The sequence below is a fragment of the Vombatus ursinus genome, unplaced genomic scaffold, assembly GCF_900497805.2.
Source record: "Vombatus ursinus unplaced genomic scaffold, bare-nosed wombat genome assembly UNPS02005659.1, whole genome shotgun sequence".
NCBI lineage: Eukaryota > Metazoa > Chordata > Mammalia > Diprotodontia > Vombatidae > Vombatus > Vombatus ursinus.
Genome location: NW_020945437.1, coordinates 18,348,666 through 18,359,075, shown reverse-complemented (window position 1 = coordinate 18,359,075; position 10,410 = coordinate 18,348,666). Strand labels below are relative to the sequence as shown.

Below are 10,410 nucleotides of genomic sequence, written 5' to 3'. Positions count from 1 at the left end.
ATCTGGTTTTAACCTTTTTTTCCAGGCATATTTTACGTTTCTACAATTCATGTATTTCATGTTGCAAACTGACCTATTTGCCATTCTCCAAACTTGGCCTTCTAATTCTTACCCTTTGAACAGGCCTCCATGACTCTAAGCTTGAGATGCACTCTCTCCTTATTTCTGATTCTTAGAACCTTTGGTTTCCTTCAAGGTTCAGTACATGAGCTGCCTTCTGCAGGAAACCTTTCCTGTTTCCTTCTAGGGTTAGTGCTCTCTTCCTTCTCAAATTATTTTGGGCACTCTTATCTGTTGACATGCATAGGCCCCCACCCCAACAGAATGTAAGCTCCTTGAAGGGAGGACTGGTTTTGGTTTTGTCTTTGTCTCTCAATTGCTTAGTGTAACGCTCCACACCTAAATGCTCATTGGATTGGATTTAACTATCAAAAGCAGTAAAATTTAGAAGCAGGATGGCAGCCTATGCAGAGGAAAGAGGACTAGCCCTGGAGACACAACACCTGGGTGTAAGTCCCGGATTCATTACTTACCAGCTGAAGAACGATGGTTGAGTCACTTCAGCTCTGATTCTCAATTTCCTCTTCTGTAAAACAGGGGTAGAAATATTTGTATTCCAGGCACCACAATGTTGCAGGGAAAGCATTTTGTAACCTGTATGAATGGCTATTCTAAGCCATCAAGACCTGAATTCTGAGTGCTGAAAAAGCAGTAGTTTGGTAACCAGGGAACCTTGGGTACCATTAATTTAACATACATTTCTTGAGCTGTGGTAATATGAATAATTCACTTTGATAGTGTCCTTGAGGCTAGAAAAACATGCTTTCTGCCCTCAAGATGCTTATACTCTAGCACACCTTCTACCATCAATTAGTTGGGTTATCTTCAGCAAATCCTTAAAATTTTGGATTTGTTACCTCCTCTGTAAAGTGAGGGGGAGTACTAGGTGGCCTCTGAGGGACTCCATCATCTTTAACATTCTCTGATCCAAGATCTCTTCCAGCTCCTGAATTCTAAGTTCCCTTGGAGTTCTAACATTCTATGTTTTAAGGCCTTTCTTAGCTGACATTCCGTGTCAGTTCTGATATTCCAAGGTCCCTTCCACCTCTAACATTCTATGGTCTGTGTTCTAACATCCTTTTCAAGCTCTGCCATGATAAGGTCCCTTGCAGTCCTGAAAAAATCTTCTCTTCTGTGTTTTGAAGTCCTTTCCCTTCCAGATATTCTCTGTTCTTTGCTGTAAGGACTCTTTCAGCTCTCCCTTTCTGTAATTCTAGGAAGCTGGTCCACCTGGATTGATAAATATCCCATCAATTTTCTGAATTTCCGCAGAAGTCTCCATTCTATCTTAACTAGCCAAAAAATAAATGGCATTTCTGCTCAGTAATGATACAACATGACTTGCATAACTGAGGTTTGTCTTCAAAGGCTCCTGCTTTTAGAGCCTACGTATCTGAGCCAATGAATCTCATTCTTGAAAGACTTCCCGACTTTAAAAATGTACATGGAGTGTCAATTTCCTGATGTCTCCTTTCCCCAGTGGTTTCCTTCTCCCAGTGGCATTTATACAATAGAGCCCTAGACAATAAGGAAAGGGGAAGGGTTTTCATAACAAATGGTTAAGAAAAAAAAAATAAGGACTGAGCTTTGCCAGCTTTATTATTTCCATTTTTCAGAAGATAGTTTGCAAAGGAACATAGTTCAGCGATCCGAATTGTCAAAGGGTGGATTCAATTCAATTTAATTCAACAATTATCTTTCAAGAGTCTATTAGGTGAAAAACACGAGGATAGTCACTGGATAGGGGAGGGGAAGGAGAGACATAATTCATAATTGAGAAGGGTGATGTGGTAGAAAGTTCAATTCCATTTTCAAAATTATTCGGTGTTTACTTTGTGCAAGGTTTTGCGTGACAATACCAAAAGATACTCTCTGCCTATCTTAAGTCACTGTCAATTGACTTTCTAAGAATTCCTTTTTAAACAGGAATAGGACCCAGACCAGCAGAGGCAACAGCAGGAGCAGCCGCAGCACTCGCCCCCTCCCGCCCTCCGCCCGCCCCAGGCTCGCTCTCTCCCCCTTTTCTTCCCCCCCCCCCCGCCCCCCTTTGCCCCTCCCCCCCCCCCCCGCCACCGTGGGTGCCCTCTCGCCTTCCCCCCCCACCCCTATTGTTCACACCTGGCCTCCTGCCTTCCCTTTCCATCCCGCTTCCCCTTTTCCCTCCAGTCCCGTAGCGCCCGAAGTTTTTGGCTTCCACTCCCACCAGTGACCAAAGACTTGACCACTTTACAAAATCCAAAGCCCCAGAACACTGCTCGACGTGGACACTGGTGTGATTGAAGTAGATAAATATCACTCTCACTATCCGGCTACTTATGCATGGAAAGGAAGTTGGAAACATTATTGGAAAGTAAGGAGAACCGGTCGCGAAAACGTGTGAAGAGTGGTGCGTGTTATCCACATCTCAAAAGGGAATTGTCCTGAGAAAATAATTACTCTTGTTGGACCCACCAATGCCATCTTTATTTATTTATTTTTTCAATGCCATCTTTAAAGCCTTTGATATGATTATTGACAAACTGGAAGAGGCCATCAGCAGATCTATGACAGCTTCCAATAGACTCCCAATCACCCTGAGGCTTGTGGTCCCTGCTAGACAGTGTGGCTCTCTCATTGGAAAAGGAGGATGCGAGATCAAGGAAACAAGAGTACAGGGATTCATCAGGTCCAGGTGGCAGGGGATATGCTACCAAACTCAACTGGGCGGGCCATCACTATTGCTGGCATCCCGCAATCTATCATTGGGTGTGTAAAACAGATCTTTGTGGTCATGTTGGAGGCTCCCCCGAAGGGAGTGACCATCCTGTACTGGCCCAAGACGTCTAGCTCTCTAGTCGTCTTTGCAGGTGGTCAGGACAGGTACAACACAGGGAGTGACAGTGTGAACTTTCCCCACACCACCCCATCCATGTCCCTCCACGACCTGGAGGGGCCGCCTCTAGAGTGGACCAAGCTACACCAGGTGGCAATGCAAGTCTCGCTTTCCCATGACACATGGCAACACAGGATTCGGTGCAGGTTTGGGTGCATTTGCTCAGACTACTTCTCACGAACTCACCATTCCAGATGACTTAATTGGCTGCATAATCTGGCATCAGAATCAATGAGATTCATCAGATATCTGGGGCTGAAATCAAAATTACCAATCCAGTGGAAGGACCTACTGATAGGCAGGTTACCATCATTGGATCTGCTGCCAGCATTAGCCTGGCCCAGTATCTGATCAATGTCAGGCTTTCCTCTGAGACGAGTGGCATGGGGAACAGCTAGAACAATGCAGATTCACCCATACGCCCCTTCTGCTGTTTACTGCCCATGAGCCATCTGTGTAGTTTCTGAACAGTTAGTGATTCCAGGTTTTAAATAATTTGTAAATTTTCAGTTTCTACATTTTATCATCCACTCGTGATTTTTAAAATTACAGCGTTTTAATTCCTTTCTCTGTTCACCCCTTAAGGCTGAGAACCATATTTAGTTTTATAATCTTCTCCCTGTCTTGTTTTTTGTTTTGGGGCTCATGAATTTTTTTATGTTTTTGGTTTTTTTTTTGTCATTGAAATGTAAGAGTGGAATATTATTACACTTCAGTTTAGTTCTGTAATGTCAGGAATTAAAAAAAATTAAGATAGATTAGAACTTTTTTTCCTTGTGAATAGAAACTGGAAAAAATAAATAGGAATTGGTTTTGTATCTTGTCCAAAAGTTTTATTCTGCATCTATTGATGTAATCATATTTTTACTGTTATTAATATGGTCCATTTTATTGATAGTTTGGCTAGTAATAAACCAACTCCACATTTCTGATATAAATCCAACCTGGTCATGGTGCTATGTTGCTATGGTCTCTTTGTTGATATTTTGTTTAATCTTTTTTTCATTAAAGTTTATTAGGGATATTGGTCTATAATTTTCTTTCTCTGTTTTGACCCTCTGATATAGGTATCAAGACTATATTTGTATCATAGAAAAAAATTTGTAGGAACTCCTTTTCCTGTTTTTTTTTCCCCAAGGAGTAACTGAGGTAGAAAATATGGGAACCTTGGGAGGAAGGGGCCACTTGATCTAAAATAGAGTTTATGGTAGAAGAGGAGAGAGTTTATAATATATGACATGCAACCCTGATTTTAAGAAAGAAAATTTCAATTGGTTGATTTAAAAAAAAGACATGTAGGATCCCATGGACTAAAATTTGATAGAGAGGTAGTTAAGTGACAGTGGAGAGAATACCAGTAAGGAAGATCTAAGTTCAAATCAAACCTCAGACACTTACTAGCCATGTGATCCTCGGCAGATTACTTAACTTCTGTCTGCCTCAGGTTTCTCATCTGCAAAACGGGGATAATAATAGTGTCTACCTTCCAGGGTTGTTGTGAGAAGCAAATGAGATAATGTGCACAGTTCTTTTGCAAACCTTAAAGCTCGATATAAATGCTAGATATTATTATTAATAGTAATAAAGATCTTAAACTAAAGCATTGGTCTACATGCAATAAGATGAATTGTAATAGGGATCCATATGAAGTATTATTTTTAGGTTCAAAGAAAGTCCACTTCACAAGTAGAAGCTTGAGGAGCAGTGGTTAGAGAGCAGTTTGTTTAAAAAAGATCTTAGGGTCTTGGAGGGCTACAAGCTCGATACAAGGCAACTGCAGTGAAGAAAGCTACTATAATCTTAAACTGTGTTAAGAGAGGAATGATTTTCAAGAATAAAAAGAAGAGAGTGTTGCTGTACTCTGTCCTGGTCAGACCATATCTGGAGTATTGTGATCATTTCTTGGTACTAAGAACTATATAGAAAAGCTGTAGTAATCTAGTTACTACTAAATTAAGGCAATTATAAGAATGAAGGGGGGAATATGACAGCTGTCTTAAAGTATTTGAAGAGATGTCACCACAAGAAGCCATGTTAGACTTTTTTCCTTCCTTCCTCTCTCTCTCTCTCTGCAGTAGGGCTTAAGTGACTTGCCTCAGGATCACATAGCTAGTAAATGTCTGAGGTCATACTTTAACTTAGGTCCTTCTAACTCCAGGGCTGGTGCACTATCCACTGCACCACCTAGCTGCCCGTTGACTTCTTTCTCTTGACCCTGAAAGGAGGGCAGACTAGGAGCAAAAGATGGACATTGCAAAAAGACAAACTTGGGCTTTCTGTGAGCAAGAACTTCCTAACAATTAGAGCTATTCAAAAGCAGAATGGGTTGGAGGTGGGCTCTCCACTAGTGGTTGTCAAACAGAAACTGAATGACCGTTTATTGGGTAAGCTGTCAAGGGATCCTTGTTCAGGTATGGATTGGGCTAGATGGCAGCTGAGGCTACATCGAACTGAAATTCTGGGATTCTGTGACTCCCTAGTCTTGAACCTGAATGACTAAGAGGATAATGATCCATCAACGTAAATCAATAATGCATTTGGGAAGACAGGCAGGTTTTTTTTTCTTCTTGGTGGGGAGAATGATAATGATGAGTTCAGTTTTGGACATAAATCTCATATAGTGGCAAGACAACCAGGTGGATGTGTCCAGCAACCAACTGGAAACTCCGGACTAGAGCTCAGGGGAAAGTTTGGGGCTGAGTATGTAGATTCAGGGGTCATCCGCATAGAGGTGATCATGGAAGTGACTAAAATCACCAAAGGCCAGAGTATAGAGAAAGAAAACAAAAGGGTCAAGAGAGAGTCACATTTAGGGGGCAGGAAGAGGATGATGAACCAGTAAAGGAGTTTGAGAAGTTTGCCGATCCTGACAAGACCTTCCTGCTGCCTACTACCTTCTGCATCAAACCCTAACACGGGGCCCTCTCCGGTGTAGCACAGAGGAGTTCACAGTCCACCTCCCGCTGCAGTGGGGAGCCTGTCCCAGGACAACTTCCAGTGCTCCATTGACTCCTGGGGACAAGCTCTTCCCTTTTCTGTCTCCCCAGAGCCTTCTCCAGCACAAGGAAGGCAGACCAATCTGCTGATCAGAGTCTCCCAGTCCTCCATGGGCTCCGTCCGCTGGAGGCAAGTCTCCTGGGGTCTCAAAAGACACAGCAACATAAGGCTGCCCCCAGGTTGAACTTCAATGGAGAAGCTGTATCTCAAGCCTCCCTCAATGGACCGCTCTCCCTCCCTGATACTCTGGCTAGACTCAGTCCTCAATGATTAGCATTGGTTGTTGTTAAGTTGTGTCCAGCTCTTCGTGACCCCATTTGGGGTTTTCTTGGCAAAGATACTAGAGTGGCTTGCCATTTCCTTCCCCAGTTCATTTGACAGATGAGGAAACTGAAGTAATAGGGCTAAGTGACATGCCCAGGGTCATACAGCTAGTTAAGTCGGAGGCCAAATTTTTACTCAGGTTGACTTCAGGTTCAGCACTCCATCCACTGTGCCACCTAGCTGTCCTAATGATCAGCATACTCCCATTCTTTTATACTCAAACCATGGCAAGGATTTTGAACTCCCAGGAGCAGCTGCACAAATGCTCATTTCTATCCCTAAATTGCCACTCCAGGGTGTCTGTTGGCTTCAACTCTACCTCCCTCCACCAATATTCCACTCCACTGTGCCCTTTGAAATGCTTCCTCCATAATGAACAAATGACTTCATTTTAAACTTCTTTCTTAAATATTTCCATCTTCTAGTCTTCACTGAGACCTGGCTCCTTCCTATAATGACACTTCCTTCTCTATCCTTTCTAATATACCTCTTTCTCTCCCACTGGCCACTTCTAGACTTTCCCTGTACCATCTTCACTAAGCAACTTCTCATTCTTTGAAGATCATTCTGTACAAAATTATTACCCAATCCAGTTGGTCTTCCTCCTTCTTCCAACGAATGCAATGCCTTGCTCTGAGTCTTTCTTGACTCCCCATCTCCTCCCCTCACACTAGGGCACTTCAATATATATATTGATTCTCCCTCATATACTTTCCCTTCCCAATTCCTCAATCTACTCAATTCCCATGATTTACTCCTCCACTCTACCTCAGCTACACAGTAGATGGCAATATCCTTGATCTTGACAGCACGTGTATGTTTCCTTGTTCACAAAATTCCTTTATCTTCTCATAGTCTTTTAACATTTCATCTTTCCTTATGTCTTCCCCCCCACCCCCCCCGTTCTTCATCCTCACCACCATCTCCATTTCTTACTTCTTTCCCAAGCCACCATCATTGCACTGGCTATACTCTCCTACTTTCCCTGTCTTAACACTTTGGTGAATCAACTGAACTTTACACTATCTTCTCTCTATTCTCCTATCCCTTGTCCCATTACTCGTCATGCCCTGCCAAAACCCACCCCTGGATTACTCTCACCATCCACCTCCTTTACTCCTATTCATATGAGCTAAAGAAAATCATAAAACTCTGCTGAATAGGCCTATTATAAATTAGTTACATATTCTCAACTGAGCTATCAGGGAGAAAGGCAATTATTCTGCTCGTCTTTAATCAATTCACTATTGTATTCTCCACAATAGCTGTTCTAAACCTTTCCATCTCTTCTAAAGCCTTTCCCAACATGGCCTCCTCTCATTCTCTATGCTAGGACTTTGCTTCACGCTTACAGAAAAAATTAAGGCCATTCACCATGAGCTCTCTCTTTTCTTCTTTTCCTCTTTCATATCATTCTGACCTCTTCTCTCACTATTTCCTTCACTCTGGTCTTCCATGAAGAAGTGACTCTTCTCTTTACCAAAGCTAATTCCTCTACATACACCTTTGACCCCACCCCTTTCCACCTTCTCCAGCAGATCACCTCCACACTCCTATCTTTAATTTCTCCTTACCTACTGCCTCATCCTTAAAAAAACAAACAAAACCTCCCAACTTTGCTTGATCTAACCATCCCTACTAGCTAACGTTCTTTATCTCTCCATCTCCATCTCTATATCTTAGTGGCTAAACTCCTTAAGAAAACTGTCTACACTTAGGGCCTCTACTCATTCTTTTCTAAAGCATCTGCCATCTGGTTTCTAACCTCATCATTCAACTGAAACTGCTCTCTCCAAAGTGGAGACCAAAGTCTCCAAATGTCTTAATAGCCAAATCTAACGGACTTTTCTCAGTCTTCATCCTTTATGACTTTCGGCAGCATTTGACACCGTTGATCACCTTCTCCTTTTGGATACTTTCTTCTCTCTAGGTTTTCTTGACACTGTTCTCTCCTGGTTCTCCTCCTACTCATCTGACCAGTCTTTCTCGATATTCTTCTGGATCATTTCACAGGTTCCAGGCTGCCCTGCCTTCTTTCTCCTTTTGGCCTTGTCCCTAACTTTCTGGACTTCAGAACCATGCCTTCTAATTCTGAACCTCTTCCTTCAGCATATGGGGCCTCCTTGCCCTAGAATTGCCTACTTCCCCAGTGACCTCCTCACCCTGGAATGCATCCCCTTTTCCATCCCCCACTTAGCAGAGTCTGGCATGTAGTGAGCGCTTTAAAAAAAGGCTTTGCTTTGTTTTTAACTAATTCGCATGTAAAAAGAGCACTAGGAGAGAGAAATGTAACTGTCACCAGTGTCAGAGAGAATATCCAGGAAGAAGGGAGTGGTTACCAGTGGCAAATGTTGCTGAAAAGTCAAGGACTGGGTATGAGAAAAGACCATCGGAGTGTGTGAATTAGCAGATTGTTGTTGATTTTTTTTTAGAGCTCAGTTTCTGTAGGGATAGTGGGAACAGAAAGCCAGATTGCTGGGGTGTTGAAGAGTGAGTACATGATGAGAAAGAGAAAATATTTAGATAGAAGAGTCTAGATAATTCTTTCTGGAAGTTTGCAGTGAAGGGGAGGAAAGAGATAACATGAGAACCGGAGAGGGTAGCAGAGTCAAAGGAAAGTGGTTTTTAATTAGTCTTTTTTTTTTTTAAGGATGAGGAGGTCTGAGAATGTTTGTAAATAAAAATCAATGAAGAGGAAGAGATCAAAGATGTGTTATGTGGAGTGTACGTGTGTGTCGGGGGAGAATGAAGGGTACAAAAATAGCACGGTGGGGTGGAAAGAGAGATGGATTTAGATTACGAATAGTCGAGTGATCCTAAGCCTGACATTTCCTACTTGCTCCACCTCGGGCAAGTCATTTAACCTCACTGGACATAAGTTTTTGTCATCATCTGTACAATGAGAAGGCTGGATTCGACCTCTACGGTCCCTTCCAGTGCTAAGTCTGATTCAATGTTATCCTTGGCAATGAGGAGGACTATCTCATCTTCTGGAAGGAAGAAGATGAGAGAAGACATAGAGGCCTAGCAGTTTCGAGGGAATTTATGAGGGATGGCCTCAGTCTTCTCAATAAAGAGGGAGACATCTGTCTGTTAAGGGCAAAAAGACTGTGTCACATAGGGGAAGAAGGAAGAAGGGGAAATAAAGGTAATTAAGTAAAGGAGTGGGTACAAGTAGAAATAACACTGGCTAGGTCCAGAGAGACAAGCTGGCTTTCCCAATGTCAAATGACCCATCAGTGGCAGAGCTACAGGCTAGAATCCATGGCTCTGGAAACAGAATCCTTTGCGCAGGTATTGTAGAAAGGGACTGGATTAGGAGGAAAGAGTTGTGGGTTTGCTTATTACTGGGTCAGTCAATCAGTGGAATGACTTTGAGCAAATCATAGCACATTAAGGTTTACAAAACACTTTCCTTCTCACAATCCTGTGAGGTAGTTAGTGCAGGTCTTATCCCCATTTTACAGATTACCAACCTAAGGCTAAGAAAAGCTGTGACTTGCCCAGGGTCACACAGCTAGTGTCAGAATTAGGGACTGAACCCAAGTCTCTTGATTCTAGGCCCAGTGGGGCTCTTTCTATTATACCAAGGTACCTGATAATCTCATATTTCTATCGCCTTTAAGATTTAAAGCTTTCTGGACAACAACCCTGGGCTGGGAGGGAGATAGATATTATTTCCCCCATTTTGATAATGGTAATAATAATAATAATGATAATGATAATAATAACCAGCATTTGCATGGTATGTTAAGGTTTGTAAAGTGTTTTATAAATAATATCTCATTTTACCCCCATAACCACTTTGGGAGCTAGGTGCTAGTATTATCCCCAATTTTCAGATGAGGATCCAGGCTTTAAGAGGCTATGACTTACTTCCTCATGGTCACATAGCTAGCTAAGTGCCTGAGGCAGGATTTGAACTAAGATCTCCCTGACTTCTAGTCTAGTGCTCTTACCCACTGTACCACCTACCTGGCTCTTACAGATGAGGAAACTGAGGCTTAGAGAGACAAAGTGCTTTGCCCAGGGTCACAGAACTAGGTGCCCAGATGCAATGTTTGGTGGTACCCGAAGCCAGGTTTTGGCTTCATCCCAGAGTTCACCAACAAAACAGGCTCTCAAACATGAGAACAAATTCCACAGAGACTCAAGAA

The 10,410-nt window shown here is 42.5% G+C and overlaps 1 pseudogene; it reads left to right on the top strand.

The window, feature by feature from the left end:
* Window positions 1–2,290: 2,290 nt before the first annotated feature.
* On the top strand, window positions 2,291–3,560 carry LOC114032822 (annotated as a pseudogene).
* Window positions 3,561–10,410: the final 6,850 nt, after the last annotated feature.